Genomic DNA, 7,395 nt, shown 5'->3' on the forward strand with positions numbered 1-7,395 from the left:
CTTTGGAAGAAATTTGTTCAAATGACTCAATTTCAGAATCATTAACCTTACGCCATAAGCCACAGAAGCTTTCAAGAGAATATGACTAAGCCTGTGAATTTTGGAACATGCTTCAATAGTGACATTTTAAATCATTCTATAAACTGGAAATAGTAGTGTTTCATACAGAAAGGAAATGTACAGTACACTTGAACAAGAGGATCACAGTAGGTCGTGGAAACAAAGACCATATAACTCAAGGGAGCAATTCCACTCTGTCTCACAGTCTCTTATTTGTAAACACCATGTGGCCTGGATGTCAAAACACTTGGCATCTCTGCTTTAAATGATTTGTCATGATTGCTTTTAAAGTTCAGAGCACTTGTTCATGGCCTCCCTTGAAAACCCACAATAAATATTACCATTGCAGATGAACTTGATGGTCTTTGAACTTGTTTTGATACTAAAAATGGTAACAGAGCCTATGTGCAATATTTCATTTTCCAAAATTAAGACTCTCTTTTATACTTACAGCACAAAAAATAAAAGTGCAAATCTTTTTTTTTTCCACCTGAGGTTCATTACTCAAGAGGCTGCACTCTTGCTAACACTTTGCATTCCAGTGTGATTTTGCACAGGGCATTTCATTCTGAATGGCATACAAGATCAAGAGTCTGATTCTGCATCATTAAACTCCAAAACTTTAACAGCTAGACTTAGTAGAAGCAATATCAAAGCTAAACCCTAGGTGGTCCTTTGGTGGCAGGACCACTGATACTCCACTGCACAGGGAAATCAGTAGAGACATGGTAGTAACCAGTTTCAGAAGGATGAAAGCTGGGAAACAAGTCTCATTTTTTTTCCCTTCTTGAGTGAAAAGCAGCCTCAAGAGTCATTGCAGAGTAAACTAGTTTGACAGCAGAAGGGATGATTGTGGGATGAGAACTGCTGGAAGGAAAAATGCAGTTATCTTTCTGGCAAATAACAAAGCATCTAACATGCAAAAGTGTTTTTTCCCTAAAACCAGCAGAGAGAAAGGTCTAAGCGTGGAAAGCAGAACAGTGGGAAGAGTGATTAGAAAAGCCTCAGTTAACAGAAGAAAGTTTGATCTACAGCCATTTTGTGACTTGTAATTACCAATATTTCCAGTCCCAAATATTGAACAGCAATGAGGCAGCACCTTACTCATAAGAATGGCTTTAAAGTTATGTTTTGTTCTAAATGTTCTCATTCATACGCTAAGTTTATGCTCATCAAGCTTAAATAAGAACCACATTTATGGTGTCACCACATTTTCTTGAGAAGCAAGTTGTGTTTTAGCCTTAGTAGTTTTCTTTTACCTAATCTATTTTGCCATAAGGCAGCTTGAATTTCAAATACTATCTGAGAAAAAGTCTGGAGGCTGTGGTATCATTTTGCTAAGTAAATTAAAGTGAAATATTGGTGCTATGGCTGACTAGATGTGTTTTTTGCTTTTTGCTCATTTTGAACTAACCTACCAGGATTTCTTGTTTCTTCTCGTTCTTAATTTGCTTTGATTCTTAGAATTCTTTCCTTAGCTTTGTCCTTGTTTAGTTTTACTTTTTATTATGTTGGGTTTCATTAAAAGAAATCATTCTATCTTTTTCTCTTGCTTTTGAAGGTATTTCTGCTTTGTTTTGCATGAAAGATGCTGTACAGAGTGAAGCTGATGTTTTGTACAATTTGCTTGCTGGAAGCAAGCGTTCCTGTCACATGTGTTTAAATAGTTAAGAACAGGCTAGGTTCAGTTTCTAAGGATTTTCACTAAAAAAGTGAAAACAACTGCAACTTGTGCTCCATTCCAGACACTACATTGCACCTTCTGGGTGCGTCAGAAAGAGCAGCACTTACACACAGATAATGTTTGTAAAAGCCTTAAGGAAGATAAAGATCCCCCTTCATCTGAAGGAAGGAAAGCATAGTTGTAATATCATCTTGGAAAAACAGCTGACAGAGTTAAAAGAGGGAAGGACTGGCATTCTCGCAGAAATGGTGGTACTGGTTCTCAAATGAGTACTCCTCCAACTGAGATTTACTGACGTCGTTAAAGCCACAAGCCTTCCTCCCTGTTTATGTTGCACTAGGTGCTCATTGCCTAGCTCCTAGTCAGCTTACTCTCTCGTTCAAAAAAATATTTGTTTTGCCTGCTATCCTGTTGCTGCTCCTTTTACTGCCTCTGAACACTGTTTCTGTTGCTGTTTCTTGTCGTTGCTTTGCTGTTGCTCTTCCCACTTTGCTGAACACATCTCAGCACTGCAAGTTTTCTCCTCCCTTGGAATACAGCTACATTAGGCATGGGTCACAGCACAGGTCTGAGCCCTAAAGCCCTCTTAACTTTAAAACCCCAAATATAAGTTTGACTACAGGTGTTTTGAATGAGATTAATCTCAGATAACTTCATCTCTCTCTTACAAAGACACTTAATGTCTGAGCTAATCTTGCTTGGTTCCCTCCCCACTTAAAGGGGAAGTAACTACTTTCAGAGTGCGATTCATCGCATCCTGATAGTAGTGCTTAAAGTAGGTCAGACAAATTTCACCAAATGCATGTTCCATATGATGAGGTTCCCAGAGTGCTTTTCTCAGATGTAGACATCTTTGTTGTGTATGTCTAAATTTAGATGAGAACCGAATCAGGAGGGTATTAGAGCGAAGCATCATACATGAATATCCTGTTCTTTTTCTAAGAGCAGAAGATGACTAGCAAACAGAATGAGGATCCTTGCGTAGATGAGCTTTTTGTTAGACCTAATACAGCCATTCCCATGTTCTGGAGGAAACTCACCTTTTCTGCCTAAAATCACATTTATAGTTTATATTAAGAAAGAAAATTGTCCGCAGAGGTCTAAATTGAAAGATCAAAGGATGAGCTGTAATTTGCAGTGTGAGCACACTGATGAGGAGGAATAAGCATCACACAAGCCCTCTACTTCAGCATTCCTGCTGAGAGTGAAGAGTCTTTTTCTTGTCTGTTGTTTCTCACCTAGTTTGAGACTTTAATTCTTCTGTGACAGCTGTGTCACTGCTTGGTGTTACTTCTTCACCTCCAGCATGGAGCAGGATGTCCAATAGTCTCTTAAATAAAAATACAAATATTATATTAATCCCATCTTTAAAATGTAGGACTTTTTAACATAAATGACCCATAATGTATGTAATGTATAAGAAAAGAAAAAAAGGAAAGAAAAACTATAGAAATTAAGCAAATATCAGTCAAGCCATTTCCTCTTCTCTTAAAACCATGAAAATACCAACAAAACAAAAGTCAGGTGAAACAGACAGGTTGATATCAAATGAATTTCATGAAAGGAATGAAATATTAATGATCTTAGAATTTACTCAAACCACTTTAAATCTTCTTGTAAAACTATGATGTTTTTCTATTTTATTCAAATTGGATTCTAATTTAATCTAATTTAAAATTCAACAATTCAGAAAAATCAAACATTTTGTCTGCCAGTGAATAGGGTGGAGATAACAAAGAGAATGAGACAGCACTCGTATGGAGATGAGTGATAGAAAGCTAAGTAAAAAAAGTCCACTGAGAAAGGATTTGACACCATATGTGGTTTCTTTCTCATAAAGCAGTAATACTGCAATGACAAAGGCACAATAATAGCCTGAAAGTAGTTTTATCAGATACACAGAATGGCTGAAGTTGGAAGGTGCTTCAGGAGATTGTCTAGTTCAACCACTGTGCTCAGAGTAGAGTCAGCTGAAGGTTGCCCAGGGCTATGTGCAGTTGGGTTTTGAGTATCTCCAAGAAGGGAGTCTTCAGAGACTCTCTGGGCAATCTGTTTCAGTGTCTGACCACCCTCACAGTAAAAATTTTTTTTATATGTTGAAATGGAATTTTCTGTATTTCAATTTGTACTTCTTGTCCTGCTACTGGGCACCACTGGGAAGAGCATGGCTCTGTCTTCTTTACTCCTACCGTCAGTTATTTATATCTGTTGCTAAGATCCCCCTGAGCCTTTGCCTCTCCAGGCTGAACAGTCCCAGCTCTCTCAGTCTCTTCTTGTATGGCAGATGCTTCTAGACCTCATTCATCTTCATGGCCCTTCACTAGACTCACTCCAGCATGTCCATGTCTCTCTTGTACCAGGGAGATCAGCACTGGACACAGCACTCCAGATGTGTCTCAGCAGCGCTGAGCAGAGCGGGAGGATCACTCCCATTGACCTGCTGGCAATGGTCTGCCTGACACAGCCCAGGAGGAGGTGGCCGCCTTTGCTGCAAGGGCTCATTGTTGGCTCATGGTCAACTTGTTCTCCACCTTCTCTGAAAAACTGCTTTCCAGCCAGTTGGCCTTTGGTTGGCCAGAGCTGACTGGCCAACTCACCATCTCTCATTGTAAGAGTCTCCATTTCCCAACCCGATAAGCAGAGGTGCTGCTGGTCTCTCTCTTAGTGTAGCTAGGGTAGAAGCTCATTGGACTGCAGAGACTGCAGGTCTCAGAAGCTCACGAGACTGCAGAGACTGCAGGTCTCAGAGAGGATCCAGCCACTCTCTCCCTCATCACCCTGATGGTATGCAGGCTTCTGGCCTCCTCCCGCTGTGAGAGTTTCCGGGTGGTCGCAGCCTCCCACAGCTGACCTTTCCTGGCAGCAGCAGGCACCCTGGTCTTCCTCAAAGGGTTCCCAGGAGTCCCTTGACAGTCTTAGTAAAAGTTCCCAGAAGACATACAGGATCTCGAAGTGGAGCCCAGAAACCACTGCATGAACTGTGGTGTCTGCCAGCTGTGCTGTGCTGTGGGGCTCTGTAGAACTGGAGGAAAGCAGCTGCTGTCATGCAATTTTTTTTTTGAGAAAAAAAGAAAAATTATGAGCATCAAGCAGAACTAACCGCAAACAGAGGAAGACAAATTATTCTTCTGTGGATAATAATACACACATCTAAAAATACTTTTAAAGGCCTTATCAGTCCTTAAAATTTATGAGAATGTTTGAGAATCCTGATATATGAGTGTGTTACTGTATTAAAGACATCTGAAACTTTTCTGTTTGAAAAGCAAAGATCAGATTAAGTCACGCTGTTGCAGGAACTGTCAGTTCTCATAGTTGCTGTGAGTAGCTTCTTAATGGAGTGTTGTGGTAAAGCTGAAGTGCTTCGTTCTGCCTTTATCACGTTGACTTTTATAGTATGATTCATCACGGAAAGCTTTAGTGAGAAGAGTCTTTTTGATTTATTGAAATGAATATCCAGATAATATCCAATATTTCTGAAGTGAACTTTTCTAGAAATTTCACCTCATGGGAAGTTTTGACATTTTATTTCAATTTCTGTCAAAAGGAAACGTTGAAGAACTAAATGATCACACAGAACAGAAATTCCGGAATTTGTCCACCTGTGGCATACTTTGGGAAAGAGATTGTGGTGTTTCTTTCCTCTTCCACCTACCCTATTAGTTTCATGTCTCTTTTCAAGTTACATTTTAATAGTAAATTCAGTACCAGGCAAGTAGATTTCAGTGTGTGCTTTAATGAGCTTCATGTGGGAACAAAAAGTCTGTGTTTGCAGTCTTGCCTGCATAGATCTTTCATTTCTGGTTGCATCTTTCATACTTGCTGTATTTGAACAGCACCATGATATAAAGGTCCAGATTTTCCCTGCTGTCTCTTACGAACACTGAATTGCTTTAGGAAACAGGATGAGCGTTGTCATTGAGAAACTACTGGTATAAATGCTTTTATGTCTAATATACTCAATGTTTTCTCCTTTCTGAAGAACAGTTCATTACAGTCAACCTATCTTCTGTTACTCTTGACCATGAAACAATCAAAAAACTGGAGCAAACAGAACTGTGTTTCAAAGACATGTTGCATTTCATTCTGTGAGTTCATGTTAACCAGAGAATATGGACAGAACTGATTACTCGATTACTCAAGCAGAGGGCTCAGTTTGGTAACTCCACTAATTGTTCTGTTTTGCAGAAAATAATTTCTGATCACCTCTTGCAATAGCTATCTTCTTTAAAAGGTTATTTCTTGGAAGTTATAACACTTTCATTTAAGATATTTTCCTATTTAAAGATTATAGGATTTAAAAAACCTATACTGTGAATAGTATTTATTCCTGTTTTAGTGTGACAGGCCAATGAAAGTAGAATTAGATGTGAGGAGTATAATATTTAATAATGACCATATCAGCCTATAGCTGATCACTGGATCTAAATCCTGAGATGAAAGACTAGACAAATAAACACAAGATTTTCTCTGAAATGTCTTCATCTTTTCCTAATTATTGTCTCTTAGATTTGTCACTGCAATAGGTAGGTTTGGATATGAAGGCTGTTTCCACCTCTTTGGTTCTCCCTCTATCAAATCTCTCATATGACTGCTTTCTAGTGCAGCCTTAAAATAAACAACCACATCACTGAGAAGCTGTAATTTCAAATGCATCCTCCTACCCTGTAGAAAAAATTGGTATGAAGGTCAGTGGTAGGAAGGAGCTAACTTTTAGTACTGACCAGATTCCCAGTCCTTGGGAATTTTCTTTCTATGATTTCCCTAAAGAGGTTCTTTATGGGGGCTCAATGATCTTTTATTAAGCAAACATGATGGGAGCTCAGGGGTCAGTAAAGGCTCAACAGTCTTTATGGAGCTCTCTAGGAGAAAACAAAGCAAAGAGTTTACATTTCAAAGTTGGAGTGCCTTTCTTTGCATGCCCACCTGGTCATGCCTCACTTTTTTGACAGAGCATGTAGGAAGTCAGATCAATTTGCAATGTGGATGCCTGAATTAACTGCTTAGAGTTAGCTTTTATGTATCTGTGCCACAGCTTCCAAACAGTAACAGGGAAAAGGCTGTCACTTTGCTTTCCAATGCAGCATCCATCAATGGTCTTTATTTTCCTGTTAGCTGAAGGTTTCCTTTCCACTGCAATGTGTTAGGTTTAAAACAACGTGATATATCTCTGCAGCCTTTCAAATGGTCATATATCTGAGCCCCCCAGCTCCAATGGAGGTCTGTGAGCTTTGTATGAGTTTTCATTTTACAAATGAGCATGAAGACAAGGCGAAGTGGCCAGCTAAGGTTTCCCATAGCATCAGGGGGTCAGTGAAGGAGTGATGCATAGCTGGCCTGGCTGGTGCTAACCCACCTCCCCTTCCAGCCATCTGAATCTGAGGAGGAAATCAGTTGGTACACCTCTGACTGAGGGTTACAGCACCTAAGGACAGGCTACGTACAGGCACACTAATCTAGGCTGATCTCACGAGCACTTAATCTTGCTTGCAGAGGTTGTGTGATATTGAACTGCTGAGTAAGACATTATTATTACTTGGGACACCCAGATGACGATAGTGGCAGAACTTAGGATTGAGTGATGTACCAGCATTGAAAATAATTCTTTGATTGTTATAATGCACTTCCAATTTTTAAGTTTCTTTTATTAT

The sequence above is a fragment of the Nyctibius grandis genome, chromosome 2 (assembly GCF_013368605.1).
Source record: "Nyctibius grandis isolate bNycGra1 chromosome 2, bNycGra1.pri, whole genome shotgun sequence".
NCBI classification, from domain to species: domain Eukaryota; kingdom Metazoa; phylum Chordata; class Aves; order Nyctibiiformes; family Nyctibiidae; genus Nyctibius; species Nyctibius grandis.